Source organism: Lactuca sativa, chromosome 8, assembly GCF_002870075.4.
Source record: "Lactuca sativa cultivar Salinas chromosome 8, Lsat_Salinas_v11, whole genome shotgun sequence".
Taxonomy (NCBI): Eukaryota; Viridiplantae; Streptophyta; class Magnoliopsida; order Asterales; family Asteraceae; genus Lactuca; species Lactuca sativa.
This window is the reverse complement of record NC_056630.2, coordinates 55,795,552-55,817,482: the sequence shown is the minus strand read 5'-3', so window position 1 is coordinate 55,817,482 and position 21,931 is coordinate 55,795,552. Positions and strand designations below refer to the sequence as shown.

The window sequence follows — 21,931 nt, the reverse complement described above, 5'->3', positions numbered from 1 at the left end:
AAATTATTCTATTGAATTTATTAAAGAGTTTGGATACATGAGAATCTTACAAACATCCAAGTTTTTGGATCTTTTCCAATTTGCTAGAGAAATTGCCATCTTTATTAAATTAAAACTAAGGGTCAAGGACCACTTTGACATGTAGTAACAGGTAGTAGTAACACATGATTATGTTTTTAGAAACAAATATGGGTGCAAATATTTAAAATTGGATACTCAACAACTACCTCTAATACTCTAAACATAAAGTATGTGCTTTGCTAAATGAGTTAGTAACTATGAGTAAATCTTAAATCGATCATAGAACCCACCCTTAGGTCAAACTCATTGGCATTTGTTGCAGAAAGAAAAATTACATTGGCCGTTTGATATGTGAACACGAGAAATTAAGATGGCATCAAAAACCAATGGAACACAAAGCTATAACTTCTACAATTGGATAATTTTTTTTATTATTGTAAAGCAAAATAGCCAGATCATGTGAGGATTACCTGAAAGAATGAGTTAATAGCAACTATTCTCCAATAAGGATGATACGTAAAATAGTTGTTTAAAAATGTGACATGTGCCAGCTAAAAAAGTCTTTTATTAAGTGTGTATATATATATATATATATATATATATATATATATATATATATATATATATATATATATATATATATATATATATATATATATATATATATATATATATATATATATATATATATATATAAGCTAAAAAAGTCTTTTATTAAGTGTGTATATATATATATATATATATATATATATATATATATATATATATATATATATATATATATATACTAGTCGTTTACCCGCGCTAAGCGATGGGTGCGAATAATTTTTTTTTCATAAATTAGTTTCTAGATTTAGTTTTATTTTTTGCGCAAATAGTTACTACATCTAAACAATTATCAATAAAAGAATACACGTCCCACCAAATTCATGTTCACAAATAATAGCCTCAAACATTGTGGAACGATTGTCATCATTTTGTCGCTCTAAGATATGTAATATAATAATAGTTAAGTAAATTATAAATAAAACATTAAACAAAAAATGACATTTGTTTGAAGTTTTGTATACTTTTTTTCGGTATATAAATATTTTTATAGATTATTGTTTTTTTGTATTTTTTTTTTGTGTGAAATCTTTTAAATATTTACATAACATTATCATTTGATGTAATTATAAGATAAATCATTTTTATTTAAAAGCCTAAATTATGGCTTGAATAACCCCCCTCACATGAATACAACTTAACTCAATTGAACCAATGAAGTGCAAAAAGGCAAAAATAGCATTTAAGAGCTTTCGACACATACATTAAAATTTTGGAAAATAAAAAATGAACATTGTGACATAAAAAAATAATCCTCGACCCCTCTACAACCAGTTGTTGTTTTGTGAGATTAACCCGTCTGTTGACAAATTTCCTAGATAAATATAATTACTGATAAAAAAGAAATCTTTATACACTAAGGGTTTGAAATCACTTTATGCTATTTAAGCTTATTTAGTTTGTACGAAGCATCAAACAATTAAAAAGACTAACATAAAATCCAATTAGTTAAATGAAAATGAACGATTTATTTGAATTAAAACAAAAATGAACATCAAATTAAACAAATCATGTAACTCAATCAGCACATGTTGATTACAGGTTCAAAACCAAAACATCATTTATGGCATAGTGATAATATGCTAGAAATATATATGGATTTCTATCAAGTTATTGAAATCATACCAATATAAAAAGCTAATGGGCCTCTTAGGGACTAAACACATACACACACACTACACACACAATAGCGTACTAACACTTAAATAAAACACATCACCACACACATATAGCACAGAAACAACAACACACACTCCCTGTTCGACCATTTTTCCTAGACCCACCAAACAAAAATGTTAAAGGAAACGACAGATGGTTGAGTTTTTTAACAGCACACGTCACAAACACACAGTAGCAGCACACACATCCACATAAATACAATGTGAGTGTGTGCTACCTAATGTATGATTTTAAAGTAATATTTTCCTTGAAGAAAAAAAAATTGAATGCTATTAAAAGGATGAGTTCTCAAAGTAAAACGCACTAATAAGAAAACAATGAAAGTGTAATGATATAATGAGTCATGAACGTAACATCTGCAAGTGAGGTCGTAGCCATTTATTCCTGTGAAGAGAAGCAATAATGACAAGAAAGGTTATAGTTAGTTATAACTACAGATGCCAACAACTAAATAATTCGAGAAAGTAATTTTTAATCATACATAGCATGTAAAAAAGACGTGAGTCGGTAAATCACCACGAAACACCAATAATATAAGTATTTAACAAATCTTGCTGTTGAAAAATTGTAATTTGTTCATACAATATACATCAACCAACAACAAAATGTATTTCCATTGCACTACTAATATGGGCATTTGTACTTTAGTTGTTACATATTTCTTTTATCAGGAAAGAGAAAGTGCTTAAACATATTTACCCATAACAGCAATGTACTTGTATCTCTTTACCAATAATAGCAATGTGTAAGACGAAACTTGTAAAACAATATAAGTATGATGATTTATGACCAAACATTTAAAGATAATAAAACCTCACTAACACTAACATAAGTTATAATAAAGTAATATTTTTAATTATCTTGTTAAATATCATGATGCAATGAAATAAAAACATCCAAATAAAAATTAACAAAAAGGAAGGAATGTCATTCCTTTAGAAATGGTCTATTCCATCTATCTAAATTCAAATTTAAAAATTAGATCCAAAGTCTGAGGATTTGAGCCTAAATTGCTACCAAGTATTAGTAAAATAGTAAATGGGACCAAGAGTACAAATCATCAGCCAAATCTCCCATGTCATAACTATATATAAGAAGAAAAGTTTGTCAAAAAGACAAAAATACCCTTGTTTGATATACAACATATAACATAACATGTACTATACTTGCCGATTGATGCCAATGGGATAAAATTTTAAACTTTTTGTCCACATAAAAACCAAAAAAGGCGAGCCCCCAGCACTTTGAAGTTTCCCATACAATGGGCAATGTGCTAATTAACTCATCAGGTTCTCAGTGCCATTGCTAATGCTTTAAAAATACCAACTTAACAAAAAAATCATTTTAATCAAATTTAACATGATTTTTCTACAATAAGTTGCCAAAAGAAGGGTATCGAAACTTGGTATCTCTAAATCTATTTTTGTATTCCAACAATTTTGCTTTAGTGTTAAGGCATCAGAAATAGACAATTTGATCAAATTAAAAAAGTGACATATCATGTGTAACGCCTGTGTTTTCGGGCTTGCCATTTTTAGCAATGTAATATTCTAGGTTAACCTTTGTAACCCGTTTTGAAATAATAAAAGTGTATTATTTGAGTATTATGTGTTTTGTGCTTAATTGCTTAATTATGTGGTTTGATTAATTAAGAATAAAAATAAGCGTCAAAATTAAAGTGTGAGATAAGCCCGATATCTTTTCATAAAGTTGTAGTGGTCGAAACAAGGATTCCGGAGATATAAGGAATGTCGAAATCCGAGTTATAACGAAGAAGTTATGACCTGTCAAAGTTTCACGACAGAACCGGCACGACCCAGCGCGACCCAGCGCGACGTAAATAGTGAATTTAAGGTAGATAGATATCTATCCTTAGTGATCTAAATGAGAATTTAAGATCTCATCGATAGTAGTGCAACGGCGGAAAGACGGACGGAATCGGAGTTCAGATGAAGGAGTTATGAATTTCGAACGGAGTTTTCCTGTCCCGGCCTACTAAAGATAATATATAAGTAATATACTTATAATATATTAAAAATAAAGTCAAAATTAGCCAATGGAGTCTAAACGAGAGTTGTAGAGCATAATCTCACCTTCGCGGTGATATAAAGAACGTCGAAAACGGAGTTCGTATGCGAAAGTTATGAATTTCTGAAGTTCGGGGCGCGAAACCCCAAAACTGTCAGAGACCACGATGTGGCAAGCAGTGCCACGACGTGGCAAGTGTCCTGACACCTCCGGAAGGCCCCCAGATGCAACTTGGGATGACGCATGCAGTGACGACCAAGCCCACGACGTGGAACAAGGTTGCCACGACGTGGCAAGGGCCAAATTTGCCCTATAAATAGATTTGAAGGGCCAGCCGTTTAGGGTTGCTATTTTCTCTCTTCTCTCTCCCGTGTTGCATCGATTTGTGTGCCAGAAATACCCCGAAGCCTCGGTATTATTCTTAAGCCCCGAGGCAAGTCCCGAGATCCCGAAGATCCCGAGAAGTGCGGTTCCCGAGCCGAAGCTCTGCCCGCGAGAAGTTCGATTTTTGAAGAGATCTTCCAGATCTGCTGAAGAATACTACTTCTGCAAGTCGTAGTGCTGTCTGATCATCTTCTGATCAAGTGAGTGTATACTACCTTTCATAAACACGATAATAATACAAGTATGGTTTGAATGTATTAAGTATATTGTTGTTTATACGTATAAGTGTGTAGTTACTTCCTTCTAACGCATAATTATGAAGTATTTTATACGAAATACGTGTTATGTGTATATTTTGTTGTTATGTGTGTGAATGTGTATTCACTTTCTTCTATCTCATAGATATGATTTATTCTCTATGAGATATGTGTTATGTGTGTGTGTGTGCCTCATCTGTTATGTGGATTATGTGTTGATTAAAGCATGCTATACAGGTTTTCAAAACTATGTATAAAAATGTATATTTTATCTACTAATATGTTGGGTAGAACATGGGTAGATAGTTGGTGTGTAATAAACAGATGAGAGGCCTCGTTGTTGTTTGCTTTAGTCATCTAGCGGAGTTTAGATGACGACCACTGGCTATTCTAGACAGTCTTGTGGAAACATTAGCAGGTTCGCCACCTGTAGGTGTTAATGAACTTGGGTGTTCATTCGCTGTACTCCATCCCCCTCATGGTTGCCTTATTTGACTTATATTGCTGAGGAACCCCCGAAGCATGTGTTGTCGCCCCGATGAAATATTCTTAGACTAGGTCCCTTATGTTAGTTGTCTTAAGGACATAAAGTGAGAATAACGGGAATGGGTAATTGGGTTATTGTTGGTTGGTGGAAATTAAATATAATTATTTATTGTGGGTTGAAAACCCTATATGCTCACCAGGCTCCCAAGCCTGACCCACTCAGTTTTATTTGTATTACAGTAAGTGGCGCGAGGGCATGAGATGGATGAACCATCAGTTGTTTTGTTTACAAGTCTGTATATGTATATATTTGTTGAATGACTTGTAATGTTATCGTTTATGATTATTGGTCTGTATCGGAACATGACACCCCGAGTTTTGATTATATAATGAAAAATACATTTCTTTTATGAAATGCTTTGGTAAACATTGTTTTATCATGTTTTGTTTTTAGGAACAAATTCCGCAACTCTTTCAAATCAAAAGGATTTACTCTGAAAATTATTTTAAAAGCATAAATGAAATCGGTCTTTTCTGGCCGAGATTTTGGGGATGTCACATCATGGGTCTTGGTGTACTCAAATTGACACAAAATGGATCTATTTTTCATACCTTTTCGCTCCACATCACTGAATTGTATTCAAAGATAAGGACTTCATGTCCATAGTGATAGCAATATTCTCAATTTCTACAAAAAAAGGAAAAGCAAAAAAAAAGCAATTTACCCATTTGCGAAACTAATAAGTTGAAAATGAATTAAAACACATCCACCAAGGAGCAAATCACATTAACCAGTTATAGTCGAACCTTGTATCATCTCATTGTTCATCCCTACAAAAAATTCATAACAAAGGACTAATCAAAAGAGATTACAGAAAATCAGAGAGAGATAAAGAAAAAGCATGTAGGTGGAATGCCGATGAAAGTAAAAGATTCTATATAAAGTGTATTTGTAGACCAATTCTTTTGGCAGAAAAATACTCCAACTTTGAACTCGTTCAACTACAGTAAAAGCTAAAGATAAAAAGCTATAATCAAGGACTTGAATTTGAATGTGTGTATAACTTTGTTTGACTTTTTCAAATGTTGACCCGAAGATAAATATAAGCTGATAAACCATGGTTATTCTTATCTTGACTTTTTCAAATGTTGATCGAACTAAGATTTATGATTTGATAATGCATAAAATCGTTATACGTGAAGCAATAAGGCTTGTACCTCTTAATTTTCAGCCTTTGACCAAATATGTATATTAAGGTATCATATATATATATATATATATATATATATATATATATATATATATATATATATATATATATATATATATATATAGGTTCAGGTTCATTTGAGACCATTCTAATTTTGTGAGACCGTGAGACCAAATCTAAAAATAATTTTAAAAGGCAAAATAAATGGAAAAATCCAAGAATTCTTTTTTTAAATATTATTTTCGGAACTTGAATTAACTAAAAAAAATAAAAAAAAATCTCGTTTTTTTTTAAAATACGTGAAATATTCTAAATAGAATATTACACTGACATATTCTAAAAAATAATTTTAAAATGCAAAATAAATGAAAAAATCTAAAAATTCTTTTTCTAAATATTATTTTCGGAACTTGAATTATCTAAAAAAAATAAAAAAAATAAAAAAATCCCATTTTTTTTGAAAAATACGTGAAATATTCTAAATAGAATATTACACTGTACATATTCTAAAAATAATTTTAAAATGCAAAATAAATGGAAAAATCAAAAATTCTTTTTTTAAATATTATTTTCGGAACTTGAATTAACTAAAAAAAATAAAAAAAATACATCTCACGGTCTCACAAAATTAGGCCGTCTCACATGAACCTAACCCTATATATATATATATATATATATATATATATATATATATATATATATATATATATATATATATATGGGTAGGTTATTTTGTTTTTTTACATTTATTGTGTGCTAGAATGCACCAATATAAATTTAGTAAATTAAATAATTATTTAATTAAATAAATATAGATATCAAATGATTTCTATAATTATATGTATATTAAATGATATCCATAATTATAATTCTCTTTTTATTGAAACTAATTAAATCTATCATTAATGCCAGCAATAACATTCTTTCAGAATGAATTCACATCTAGGTTTTTATATATGAATTCGTATGTTGTTTCAGGACTCACCCACTTAAAATACAATAAAGTTGAATGGAATATGAAGAACGAATGCGTATTATACTAGAATACACTCTCATTCTGCTGGAATACACTCTCATTCTTCTAGATATGAATTTATTCTGAAAGAATATTATTGTTGACATTAATGACGAATTTAATTAGTTTCCATAAAAATGAGTTATAAATATGGATAGCATTTAATATACATATAATTAATACTAAATTCCTATTGGTGCATTCTAGCACATAATATATGTAAGAAACATTTGAACCTACCTCATATATATATATATATATATATATATATATATATATATATATATATATATATATATATATATATATATAGAGAGAGAGAGAGAGAGAGTTAGATTCAAATGTTTTCACTATCTATTGTGTGTATGTATGATTGATTATGGACCAATCATTATATATATATATATATATATATATATATATATATATATATATATATATATATGTCACTGTTTTAAAAACCGGTTTAAACTGGGAACCGGGGGTGAGGATGGTTTGATTTGGACCGGTTTTATAACGATTTCCTGACCGGATTGAACCGGCTAGTTTTGGTTAAAAACAGGTTCAACCGGCTGAATTGAACCGGACAGTCTTGGATTTTTGTGTTTGTTTTGGGATTCTTTGTTTGATTTTGGCTTCTACAATGATTGTTTTTATATGTTGCATTCTATTTACATTTGTAATACTAAAAAGATGGCAAGTTTTTTAATCGATGTATGCAGGATAAGTAAAAACATATAAAAATATATAACTAGTTTGACCATTCGGTTGAACCGGTTGGACCGGAAAACGTCACCCGACTAGTTCAATTAAAAAACTAGTTTTTAAAACATTGATATATATATATATATATATATATATATATATATATATATATATATATATATATATATATATATATATATAGGTTTCGAATTAAATATGAACCACAAATATATATAGTGTGAATGTATAACCATTTTTGATCCATTAGATTCAAAGAAATGAAAAGTTGTGATCTTAGAGTACATGTTATTAACATGAGATAGCATGTATTATATAATCACACCTAATTAATTGCAAGGGTAAATTAGTCCAATAAGTTAACAATAATTTTTGGAGAGTGAGGACAATATGAGATGCAATTTAAATAAGTTCCAAAAATAAAGCTATATATTTTATATTTTAAATTAATTATCGCATGATTGATAAAATCATCTGGAGTGTATTTTTTTAAGTTTATCATTGTTTATGCATTCTTTAAGAATATGATATATTAAATTCTACATATTTGAAATTCTTTAAGAATACTTCCATTCTTTTGGTTTGATTTTGTTATTTACTATGCTTGTATTCTTTTTAAAAATATGATATACTACTTATTAGAAATTATGTAAGAATAAATCTATTTTTTTGGATTTAGTATGTTGATTCCCAGGTTTGTAACACTAAAAAAATTTACACAAGTGTTAATTCTTAGAGAATTCAAGAAGATCATATTTAAAACTCTCTGATTGATTTTAATTATCAATTTCTTGTAAAGAATTCTTATTGAAGAATAAAAATTGACCTATAGGTCTGTAATACAATAAATATCTTATACAAAGAATTCTTGAAGAATTCAAGCGTTCTTGAAGAATGCTCGAAGAATACAATGTCTTGTAAAGAATACTTGGAGAATTGAAGAATAAGAATTGACCTATAGGTCTGTAATACAATAAATATCTTATTACATCTCACGTTCTTCAAGAATGAATGTACAAAAATCAAATAATTATGCTTCAAGAATGAATTTGAAATCATAACAATTTCACATTTTCATTCTCAAAAATAGTATTACACAAAGGTTATCAACCTCACTCTATTAGTTTCAAAAATTAAATCCATTATTTGTTGTTCTTCTTGTTTAAACACTTCTTCCGATGCTAATTATTATAAAGGTTATGTTTGTAAATATGTTGGTGGTCGTTGTGGTGTTTCATATGTTACATCTGCAACTAAAAAAGTAAAACAAAGTAATTAAGAATCCATTTTAAGTATGAAATCAATTTTCACAATCCACTTGATATCATACAAAAGTAAACATTGTTTAAGCATGTAATTTTATATTATTATATGAATATAGATTATTATAGAATCATGATAGTATATATGTACCATTAATGAAAATTAATAATAAACCAATCTTATATGGTTCATTCATAAAGAATATGATAATTAAGCAATTCAACACCAATTTCATAATAACCACAAACGTATACAACAGTTTAAGAATACAACACTTAATCCTCAGTCAACCTTTTTTATGCTAAATACAGATAAATCAAACACCTAGGAATAATCCTTTTATATGAGTTAAAGCAAATAACTATTGGCCATTAAATAATTTAAACTTCTTTCACACCCCATCGTATTAACATGAAAATCCAAGATTCTTGAAATCAATACAGTTAAAACAAACACCTCCAATATTTTCTTCGTTAGAAATAAAAATATATATATTAAAAGTGAAGTAGGAGACGGTAGAAGAGTTGTGGTTTTAGGGCTTTACTATGGAACAATATAGTAAAAACAATTCAAGGTTTAATCGATTGCATTATTGATTCATCGTAGATGAAGATGAGAGAAAGAAAGAAGATGAGCAAAATCGTATGTAAGAACTTACCTGGATGATGAAGGATGACGACTAGAATAGAAGGTCCTAATGGTTGATATTTATTAGTGGTGAAGAATACTTTTCGGAAGCTATCTGTAAAGAAATAGGCGGATCTCCGGCAACTGGAGTTGGAGACGAAGAGGTTTGAAACATCAACAATAGTGGTGAGGACGAAGAGCGGAAGGAGAGACTGCGATGAGTGATATGTATGAATCAATTACCACAATAGAACCTCCCAAAATTAGGTTTATCTTATATATGGTAGTTTTGAAATCAAATCCCTTTTTAATTTCAATTACCATAATGATAGGATCGATATTTAAAATTAATTAATAAATTTATTTGTCAAATTACCATCATACCCTTATCAAATGATTGGGTGAGAATGAGTCATACGTTCATACAATAATTATAAAATACATATGACCCTAACTCTCTCTCTTGTGTGTGTGTGTATATATATATATATATATATATATATATATATATATATATATAGTAGAAAAAAATTCAAAAATGGTCCCTGTGGTTTTCGAAATAATCAAGTTTAATCCCTAAGTTTAAAAAACCTCATAGATGGTCCATGTGGTTTCAAAACGTTTAACATTTGGTCCTTCCGGCTCACTCCATTACCATTTAGCCGTTAAGTAAGGTGTATTTTTGTCATTTCACTACCTAGGGACCATTTATGAGGTTTTGTATTACTTTTTTTAAAATAAATAAATAAATAAAATTTAATATGCAAGGGGTCCCACCTCTCTCTCTCCACCGCCTGCATCCTTTCATCTTCATCAGATGGATCTCAAAAACCCAAAATCAAATGGGAATATGTGGCAAAACAAGTTTGTTCATCCCTAAACTATAAAATGAGTACAAGAACCCACCCCCAATTTCAACCAAATTCGTTACCTATTGTGATTTGCAGGTTTGAGATTCAACAAAAATCGAGACCCATCGTTGGGTCTCTTTGGTTAACTGATTGTGATTTCAGGATGCACAAGAAGGAAATCGGGACCCTTTGTTGGGTCTCTTGGTCTCAGTTGAAATCAACAAGTCTCGACAATGTGATTCAAGATGGCAGAGATGGCGATGGCTTACCAGCAACAGCAGAACGACAGTGGCGGTATGTAGCTGGGGGGCTGCTCCGGTAGCCTTCTGCTACTCTGTTTCTGTTTCTGTTCCAACGAGTTCCATAAGAAGGGATAGGGAGAAACAATGACAGGTGGTTGGAGGTTGTGTGGGTGGTATAATGAAAGAAGAACAACGGTGGAATGGTGGCGGTTTTGTGGCAGCCCTATTATTGGCCTTTCTTGCTTCTAGTGGTTCACAACACGGAAGGAAAAGGGAAAGCAGTAACAGGTTTTCAAGGGTGTTTGTCAACTTGCTTGATAGAAAAGGAATTGGAGGAAGAGAGTATGGCGGTTTATGGCTGTGGGGCTTGGTCGACCAAAACGGTGGTGGCAGCAGGTGGTGTGTGGGCAGTGGGAAGTGGTAGAGTGTGATCGGAGAGGAGGCCAGAAATTGGTATCTCCAGTGGTTGTTTCTTCCACCGGTGAATCGGGGAGAGAGAGCTAGAGAGGTGGGACCCCTTACATATTAAATTTTATTTATTTATTTATTTATTTTAAAAAAAGTAATACAAAACCTCGTAAATGGTCCCTGGGTAGTGAAATGACAAAAATACCCCTTACTTAACGGCTAAATGGTAACGGAGTGAGCCGGAATGACCAAATGTTAAAAGTTTTGAAACTACAGGGACCATCTGTGAGGTTTTTTGAACTTAGAGATTAAACTTGATATTTTCGAAAACCACAGGAACCATTTTTGAAGTTTTGTCTATATATTATTAAATAGTTTTCATAAATGACAAATAATAACTCCTAAGGAAGATTTTTTTTTTGGTTGTTGATTTTGCATGTAAGTAATAGAAATATATAAAAGTTGTCGTGATTTCTTGAAAATTTGGAATTGTCATATCTATTTGATGGGTTTGTAACTACCGAAGTCAACAATGAACAAATTTCAACCATCAAGATTTGTGGTTGCATATTCATTCCACTTTGTCCAGCTGAGACACATGGGGTCCTATTTGGGATAAAGAGGAAAAAAAATCCAAAACTACAATAAAAAAATTAATTATATTAGCACTCGTTTTTTGCTCATAAGCCTTTTGTTCACTACAAGAAAGGTTCTCTTTAGTGACGAATTTTTTTGTGACCACCAAAAATTTGGTCACTAATATGATCATTTAGTGACTATATATTAAGTCATTTGGTAATGCTACAATTGACCAATTCTTTTGATGGCCGTCAATCAACGGTCACTAACCCGAAAAAAATGATATTTATATATTTAATTTTATCATAAATAAAAATAATGGTCATTGATTTGACGTTTAGGGACTATAAATAATTGTCACTGCACTAGAGATTTATTGACGAAAAATAATGATCATTTGATCTTTTTTTTTTCAGACCCACACATTGTGGTGGTCTCTCAGCAAATTTATGACTAGAAAAAAATGTTCATCAGAAAAAAAAATATATTATGACCATCAAGTAGTGGTCATTGAACCAAGGAGAAGTCGGTTACGAAAATTATCATTTGGAATAAATTAATAACATTTAATTGGAGATTTTATCAACTTAAATGACAACAATGCCCTTATTTTGAACCGAAAAGAAGTCTCATCTCCATTACACACAATCCTCGGCTCGAGTGGCGTAGCCACATAGAGGCAAGGGTGGGCCTTGGCCCACCCATAAAATTTTAAGTTTATATATATATATATATATATATATATATATATATATATATATATATATATATATATATATATATATATATATAATATTTTTGTTAAATAAATGAAATAAGGTTATGATTTGATGCACCCCATTCTAAATTCTAGATTTTATATATCGTTTATATTTTATAAATTATTTAGTCCATCCTAAAATAAAATTCTGGCTACGCCACTGCTCGGCTCCCTTACTTCTATCCACAATCTGCATCAACATTGACACCATCGTTTCCTTGCCTTCTGTCTTCCGCCGATGTATGCCAACACAAGCTTTTAATACTTACAATTTCATCCTTGCTTCGATTTTAGGTATTTTCTCAACGCTCATCTTACTTCGCATGACGATCACTCTTCCAGAAATATTCAGTCAGTTCAAATTTTTAATTTTGAATATAGAACATCAAATTGTTGTTAAGTTTAGGTGAATTTCGCTATTGATGGATCATTACTGGTTTTGTTATAGCTTAATTTCGCTTATCTTAATTCCTTCAATTCTATGAAGTGTTGGATGAAATTTCACAATGAAATGTTAATAGTACAACTCCAATTCGAACCAAACACCCTTGTAGTAACCAAGACATGTGTTTCCTATTTGCATGCATACTTTTGATTTCAAACTCCGTATGACATTATATTTTATCAATTTCTTTTTAAATACTAAAATGTGTATACTTTTAACGCATGTTGTCGAAATGGTTTTGGTTTGGGAAACTATTCAAATGGAGCGTGTGGTGGTGTTGGGCATGGTGGCAAAGGGGGTACATCATGGAAGGCTGAGTGAAGGTGGTCCCAATGAGTCTGTTGGCCATGTTGTCGGAGGAGGAATGATCGGGAACCTGTATTTAATTTTATAACTTACTTTATATCATTGAACATAAAACAAATCTTGATTTATTATCATTCATTTATGGAAGTGATGGGATCTATACAATGGCCTCTTACAAAGCTTGAGTTTATGGATCCATGAGGGCTGAAGGTGAAAGCTATAGGAATGCAACAACAATATTTAAGTAAAAAACAAGAATATAAGTCACCAAAACCTTCTACTAAGTAAGTATTCACCAAATATGGTGATGACTTTTATTGATTAGTGACATGGTTGTCCTAAGGAATTAAATATCATTAAAGGCCCAGGACGAGACAGAAACAACGACCCTTATCGTTATTATAAGTTTTTTATTTTTAAATAAAATCATATATAATAATAAAAAATTAGGCCATGTGTGGCTGCCCACTCCCGGCCCCCTCCCTCAACGCCCCCTATGATTAATGACCACATCTAGTGACGAAAAAGGTTGTCATAGATTTATGACAAGAATATTTTAATCACTATTTGTTTTATAATTTGGTCACTAATCAATTTTTGTCACGGACCTATAGCAACGAAAAGTGACGATCTAAAGTCTGGTCACTAAATCATTTAGTGACGACTCCTATTGTTAGTGACCATTTCGTTTCGTCACTAATTGGCTTTTTTTTTTGTTTGTTTAGTGGTTTATGCCGCATGAAACAACCAATTATATTTATGTGTTAATTATCATTGTTTATTCACAGTTTGGGCCTATTATTACCACTAATTAGTTGGCTCTTGATTAATTTGAACAGTATACATAACTACAATAGTAAATCAAATTGTTACGTCACTTGTGGTATAAAATACATACCAATTGTATTGAGGTTAATAATATGGAAAATTTGATTCTAATATTATGATTGCATTTGTTATGAGGTGCACAATTAGGAATCTATTATTTTCTTTCTGGTTGCTTATGTATTAATGAACGTATGATTATATTTGTGTATACTTAAATCGAGGTAGGTTCAAATGTGTATGAACAAATATTATGTGGATATAGGGATTAATATGGATCAAGTATTATTTAATTTTAATAAATAATTAATTAAATAATTTACCCTTTTAATTTAGGCAAATTACTTTATTTAAAACTCTATTGCCTCTTCCATCGATACCCACAAAACCGTATCCATCCTGCCTCCATCGATGTTCGACCCCATACGACCTCACGGCACCACCATCTTTTCTCTTATCTCTCGCCATCAGTTGGAAATTGATGCAGGCTCTTTGCTTCCATCGAAGAACTCAGGGGCGGAGCTTGACCATTTAATTTGGAGGGGCCGGAAGTATAATTTTTTTTTTTTGCAAATAAACAAGAAAGATACATAGAAGAAGAATTACAAACTTGGAATGAATGTTTTCAGTAATTTCTGTATCCATTTAAACCACCAGGGCTGAAAGTCATTTAAACTTCCATTTTCTGATTCTTTTACTTTGATTAGAATAATAATATTTTTGCAAACTCAAATTTCACCGGTTTGTATATTAGGAAGGCATAAAATAGGATACTTTGTCAAAAGAACAAATAATGAGATATGAAGCCAAGAGTATGCTGCCACGTAAACACCATAACATGTCAAAATTACCATATTTCAACAGTTGTATTATGTGAGTCTGTGTTCCCCATTGCCCTATTGGCATACTACTTTTCACCATCCAAAGGATAACATCAACTCTCATCAAAACCTGTTTTTCTTCTTCTGAAACCGCCATTCCTAAATCCCCATTGCCCTATTGGCTTACTACACAGGCACGCTCACACTCACATTCACACTCTCTTCTCTATCCTCTATTCTTTCTCTCTCTAGCTGCTCTTACTATACAGTTTGTTTTAAAGTTTTTTTCATATAACCACAGGTTTAAAAGATTGCATCTTGCCTTATTTGTGTACAAGTTTTGGGTTTGGCTTTCAAGCTGTTGGGTTTGGTGTTTCAATTTGAAGCAAATAACTGACTATTTGAGTATAGCAAGTAACATCAGACATTCATTATGAAGAATTAAGGATAAAAATTAGTTAAACTTAATCAGGGGCTAATGGTTGGATGGATGAAGAAAAAAGAGAAAATGAAGAGAACACTAAACATACTTGATCGATTCCAATGCAGAGGTTTGAGGTGGAGCTCTCAGTGGTGACTGCAGATTGTCGATTGGGAGGTGCCGACATGGATAGGTGCTCCAGCGAACAACGATGATCTGACTGAGCGAGGGTTAGAGGGTCCATAACTTTTATTCGGAGTTTGGAATAACGGAGAGGAGGGAGGCAGGCCAAACTTTTTATTTTTGGGCTTCATTTGTGTAAATTTTCTTGGGCTATGAATACTTCTAAGAAAAAATCAGGGGGGGGGGGGGGCACAGCCCCTCCTAGCCCTAAAGATGCTCCGCCTCTGGAAGAACTGACCGTTCACAATGTTTGTTTGTGGAGAATGATTGTCGAATGTGGAAGATGGATGACCGAGCGGGGAAGAGGTAAAGGATGGTGCATCCAGCAATCGAACCTCCATCGTATCTTCTGAGAACTTGGAGAGGTGAAGATTGTTTGCTAGGTTTCCTTTCCGGCGAGTTGCTAGCGACAAAGACGAGATTAATTGGTTCGTTGTTGCTGCTGTACGCTAATAACACAACCGTTGGACAACCCTAAACCTCCACAGTTGTCGTACACCACCACCAAATATGTAAGCTTCCTAGTTCCATCAGAGATCGGACCATCACAATTGGCAAAGGTACTGCCTGATAGAAGCCCCTCACTATCCATTCCTACCATTTTTCCCTCTATAGGCCAGACCATCATTCCATTGGACTTCAAGCCACATCTATCATCATCTCTTCTGAATAAGGTAAATAGAAACACTCCTCAAGTCTTTCGCTTTTCTTGGTGAGCATCCATCCTCCCCTTTCGTTTTAGATTTTGGTTATATTTAAACCAACCAAAATTTCAACTCTTTTACGGTTTGATTCAGTTTCTATATTTTTTTTCTAGATCATCCAGATAATGATTTCATATGCATTTCATGATACCTCTCTTATTCCCCTCACTCTACAACAATTAATCCTCTTCCATGTTTATAATATTAAGGTAAATGATGTTCATTAATCTTTTTTTAACATAAAATCCTTCTTTCATTGTCCTTGGCGTCTTCTACCCTACTTCTCTATCTACTTCCATCCCCAACTTGTTGTTTTTCTTCCTAAAATATGTGTGCTTAATTTTGCCCGCCAATTGATCGCTAAAATGGTTGAATGAAATATCCTGTCAATTTCATTGATGCCTCAATTCTTATAACTCCACTTAATCGAATGTTTATTTGCTTAACTGTTGAATTTAATGATTATTTTAGACATTAATCAAGAAACTCAAAGCCCTTATAGTTTGATTAGTTCCTTTGTATATTATACTTTGGTTGCCAAAGGAATTACTCTAGAAAGTTCAATTTTCTATCATCAATTTAGTGGAACTCAGTTTGATTGAGTTCATGATTACCGAGCTGAATGGTTTATTCATAATTATTTGAAGTTATCTCTGGTATTTATCATATTAGGCCATGTGCTTCATCAGAGATGTTGTTGGGAGTTGCTACCCTTCCAGGTGTTGCAATTTGAAATCAGATACAGTTTATCAAGGGCTTCGTGAGTGCATAAAGAGTTGCAATGTCAAATCTAATATGGTTATCAAAACTCATGGTTTTTAATTCCCTACAAAATGAATATAATATATGTATGAAATATATTTAAAAAAAAAGTGAGGGAAGGGCTTTCCACCCATTCCTTGGCTTTTAGGTGAGGGAAAGAAAGTGAGGGAAAGAAAAGTGAGGGAAAGGAGGGTATGGCCCACAAAAAGTGAGGGAAGCTTCCCTCCCACACCATCCGGTCTAACAATATGAAATAAATAACAAATATTCATAAAAAAAACATCATAGGGCAACATAGTCATTTTACAGGGACCAAAGTATTGAATCTTAAAAAGGGACTAAAATTGCTATACTAAACTTTTGGGATCAAAACTACAAAATTAATTAAACTTAATGACCAAAAATGTAACTTACTTTTTTTTATCCCTAACAACAACAAATTTATATTTTTTTACTGGTATTAGCAATGCATTTTAAATTTATACACGTATTAGCTATCTACTTGCCACGGATGAAAGTGGGTCTAAAACCAAACCGATTTACCTGGACCTAAAAAACTCGGAATCCGGAATTGACGGATTATAAGAACCAAGAACCAAATCGGTATACTGTAACTGGTTCCCGTTCGACTCCAGGTATCAATCGGGTATAGTGGGTATGAAATCGGTTGGAAACGGAAATTGATAATTGGAACTGGATTCATGTATTAGACCCGAAAAAACCCAGAAACCGAAATTTGGAACAAAAGAAAAAAAAATATGTTGTAACACCGAATACTTGCTAATAACAAGAAGGGAGACCATTGTTTGACAAGTTATAAAATCTTCACTCACGGGGGGTTACCACATCTCGTGCAAAAGAACGATCTATCAATAAATTTTATATAAAAAATGATATTGGAAGGCTGTAAATGACTTAATACATATCCAATGTATTGAGGGTTGTAAATGACTCGATACATATCCAAATAGTGAACTACATTTAAAAAAAATCAGTGAACTACATATAAAAAATCAGCCCGAACTACATTTAAAAAATCTGGAGTCTATAGTTATTGTCAAACAGTCAACTACATTTAAAAAAAATCAGTCTGAACAGACTTATAATGAAACAAATATGACAGTTGAAAGCTAAAACAAATTCAGCAACAATGTTTTAATGGAAACAAAACAAAATTGATATCTCATTTTTTGAGGGTTGTAAGTGACTCAATACACATGCAAATAAAGTGTTTATGTAGTCTGTAACTATTGCCAAACAGTGAACTACAATTTAAAAAAAAAAATCAGTCCAAACGGAGTTATAACGAAGCAGGTATAATAATTTAAAGTTAACTAAAAATTCAGCAACAATGTTGTAACATAAACAAAACAACACTCATATCTCATTTTTGGATGGTTGTAAGTGACTCAATACATATGCAAATAAGATGTTTTTGGAGTCTATAACTATTTCTAAAGACTGAACTATAATTTTTTTTTTCTAAAAAAACAGTCTCGACTCTTAACGAAGTAGATATGACAATTTAAAGCTAACTAAAAACTCATCAACAATACGGAAAATAAAAAAGAAAAATAAATTATGAAATGGAATAAGAAATTTTTGACTTCAAAGCCTATTTTCTTGAGTCATTTTTAGTATTTTATTAGATTTGAATATATGTTAACATTCTTTTGAAACAAGTGTTGCTTTTTGTTAAACCATCTTATAATGTTCATTTCGAAATACATTTATTAATTAGAGAATGGTTAGATGGTTAACCACATCAGCAATCCACTGAAAGAACCAAGAACAAGTTAACTAGATTATTGGGTTTAGGTTCAAAATATTAAAAAATTGATATATTTGGTTAACCATCCTTGAACACCCTTAATTGCCATTTCTTTATTTTGTATATTTAAAAATGGGTTGGAGAAATATGTCAGCTTCTTATTGTTAACATTATCCTGAAAATTTCAATCTTTACGGGTGATGAAGTCGCTCTTGTAAGAAGAAAAGGTTGACTTGCTTTCGTGTTATAGTAATGATCTATATATCCTCCCTTGTCTGTTTTCGTAAATCGTTTACATTTCCTAACGACCAGAAAAGGAAAAAGTTTAAAGAGGCGCAAGAGTCAGCTAGGAAGGATGTGGAGCGAACATTTGGTGTACTTAAGAGACGTTGGCAAGTACTAACGGTCAGGGCAAGGTCATATGAGGTGAAAAGGTTACAGCACGTAATGTATGCATGTATCATATTGCATAATATGATTCTTGAAGACAAAGGAAGGGTGATATGCCGGTACAACGAAAATGAAGTTTTGCCAAATGTCGAAGGAGTAGCCGTTGGTACACAAGAGTATAGGGTGAATAGAAGAGAAGTACACAATCGCGACATTCATCACACTCTTCGTGTTGACTTGGTGGACCACATTTATAGGGCTCATATTCAGCATCCGTTAGAGTTTTCTATGATGATTTGTTTGACGAATCAGACGAGGATTCTGATATGTTCGTCGACAGTGAAGATTCCGACGACGAGAGTGACGCTGGGGAGAATGATGAAGACGATCAAGGCGATGACGAGGACGATGAGGGCGATAACGAAGACGATGATTCCGAGTGAAGTATTTTGGTTTAAATAAAATTAGGATTTTAATTATCTTTTCTATCTTGTGGGTTGTTTTATTTTTCTTTTTATTTTTCTACTTATTTAAATATTAGGTTTAATGTAATTTTTATTTTAATTAATGAAATACTTTTTATTTTTAATTAAATTTTATGTTTAGTATTAATTTAAAAATTATAAATCATAAAAAAAAAAAGTTAATTTTATTTAATTAAAAAAAATGAGGAAAGGACTTCCCACCCATTCCTTGGGTTTTAGGTGAGGAAAAGAAAAGTGAGGCAAATGGGGGTATGACCCACAAAAAGTTCATACCCTCCGGTCTAAGAGGACTGTTTAATAACAACATGAAAAGGGAACTCAAATCACATAAGAGACGTAAAAAAGAGACCCAAAAAGCAAAGGATGCATAAAAGGGTATAATGGTCAAAAACAAAACAAATGCACGAACACAATTGTACTTTCTGAATTCATGCTATGAAATGCAAACATAATTGTTAAAGAGAAAATGGTATTAATTAGGTTCTTGATATAGAATACAGGGATGAATCTTCTACATATGTGATCATATAAAATTAGTTCAAGTCTTCAAGAAAGGAAAAAATGCAGAAATCTGGTTTCAATGTTTCATACATCAGATCATTCAGTGCATCAAGATACCTTTAATACTTTTTTAAGTCTTAACATCTTCAATTGTGTAAAAATCATTCTTAACACAATTTCACAGAGTACTTACACATAATTTCAGCAGTTGATATAGAACACTTTTGCAAGTCAAACTAATATATGAAATCAGAAGTTAAGCAAACTGACCCATGAATCGTAACGACCCCACACCTATATTAAAACATCATAAGCATATATGAAATGAGAAATGAACAAACCTTCTGAAACAACCCCACACCTTAATACAACTCGAACTCAATAGTAGAAATGACTAATGAGTATAATAACCAAAAAACTGAATCAAAACGAAAATAATTGATAAAGTCAAACTACTTTTAAAACGAATTGTTTAGTTTCTAATTTTTGTTAACTGGTACCAAATGGTTCGACTTCGGTTTTAAACGGGTTTGGTCTGTCAATTCTCGACACTACCTATGACACAACATGAACCCAACACGAATATAAACAGGTTTGGGTTGATTTTGTATGACCTGTCAACCCGCAAGCTACAAACCCTTTTATTATACGGGTCGTATAAGGGTTTGCAAAAAAAAAATCATGTATTAAATTATATATTTGTTTAAATAAACTAAAGGACCTTGTTGGCTGCTCTCACTCATATGCCTTTGTAAAATCTTACATACTTATAAAGCTTGCATTTTCCCTTGATTGTCATGCATTTGAAACCCCCAACAATAATTTGCTAAAACCTCATGCATTTGAAACCTCCAAACCTTTTCACCTTCTTAATAATTAATCACACATAATCAATGGTAATTCATATGAGATAATAATTTGTTAAAACCTCATTCATTTGTATGGTATTAGAACATGTTTGAGTTTTTTGGGTTTTAGACTTTAGTAAATGGGTAATCCGTTTGATACGTTGGATTTGAAGCTATCTTATTCGAATTACCCAAAACAAGAGATGAATTAATAATATATGCTCATGCATGTTTTGTACAAGCCCCAATCAAAATACAATATATCATGATCATATAATTAAGTGTCTTTTATTCCATTTTTGGCTTTATAACAAAAGTTTGTTTACGTGGCGAAGAAAGAAGACTTGAAGATGAATATTTAGGTTGAATGTTTATATAAGATTTGTTTTAAATATATAATATAGATATAAATACACAAATGTGTGTCAAATACAACCCATCACAAATTTAATGTTATAAACTACAATATAACTCAAAGTGGTTTTCCAAATATAATGTTTATACTATAATATAATATATTAGAAGAATACCATATAGTAGGCGAATCTCACATGTTGTGCAGAAATTTAGTTGCATAGATAATATATTATAATTATATTTCATTTCAAATATGTTAGGGTCATTTGGTTATAACATTGTTGTATTAGGCACTATAGTCTCATATATTTTGAATGACTCTTACAAAAATGATGTCTGTAATTTGAATATAACGTAATATCTTATGATGTTTATTGAATGATATTATCTTCGATTGAGCATTTTTTAATTGGAATCAACTTTATTATAATTAAAAAAATTTGCCCCGTTTTTTCTTTTCATTAGTTCTAGA

General features: G+C 31.6%; 2 long non-coding RNA genes across 2 annotated transcripts; one reads left to right on the top strand and one right to left on the bottom strand.

Annotated features, from left to right (window-relative positions):
• Nucleotides 1-1,920: 1,920 nt before the first annotated feature.
• Nucleotides 1,921-15,700, bottom strand: LOC122195501 (uncharacterized). Its single transcript, XR_006185744.1, has 4 exons — nt 15,568-15,700; nt 5,769-5,792; nt 5,574-5,649; nt 1,921-2,190 (listed from the first exon to the last, which is right to left on the bottom strand). It is a non-coding gene; the product is annotated as an uncharacterized LOC122195501 (long non-coding RNA).
• A 476-nt stretch (nt 15,701-16,176) lies between these two features.
• On the top strand, nt 16,177-19,862 carry LOC122195500 (uncharacterized). Its single transcript, XR_006185743.2, has 2 exons — nt 16,177-16,315; nt 19,191-19,862. It is a non-coding gene; the product is annotated as an uncharacterized LOC122195500 (long non-coding RNA).
• Nucleotides 19,863-21,931: the final 2,069 nt, after the last annotated feature.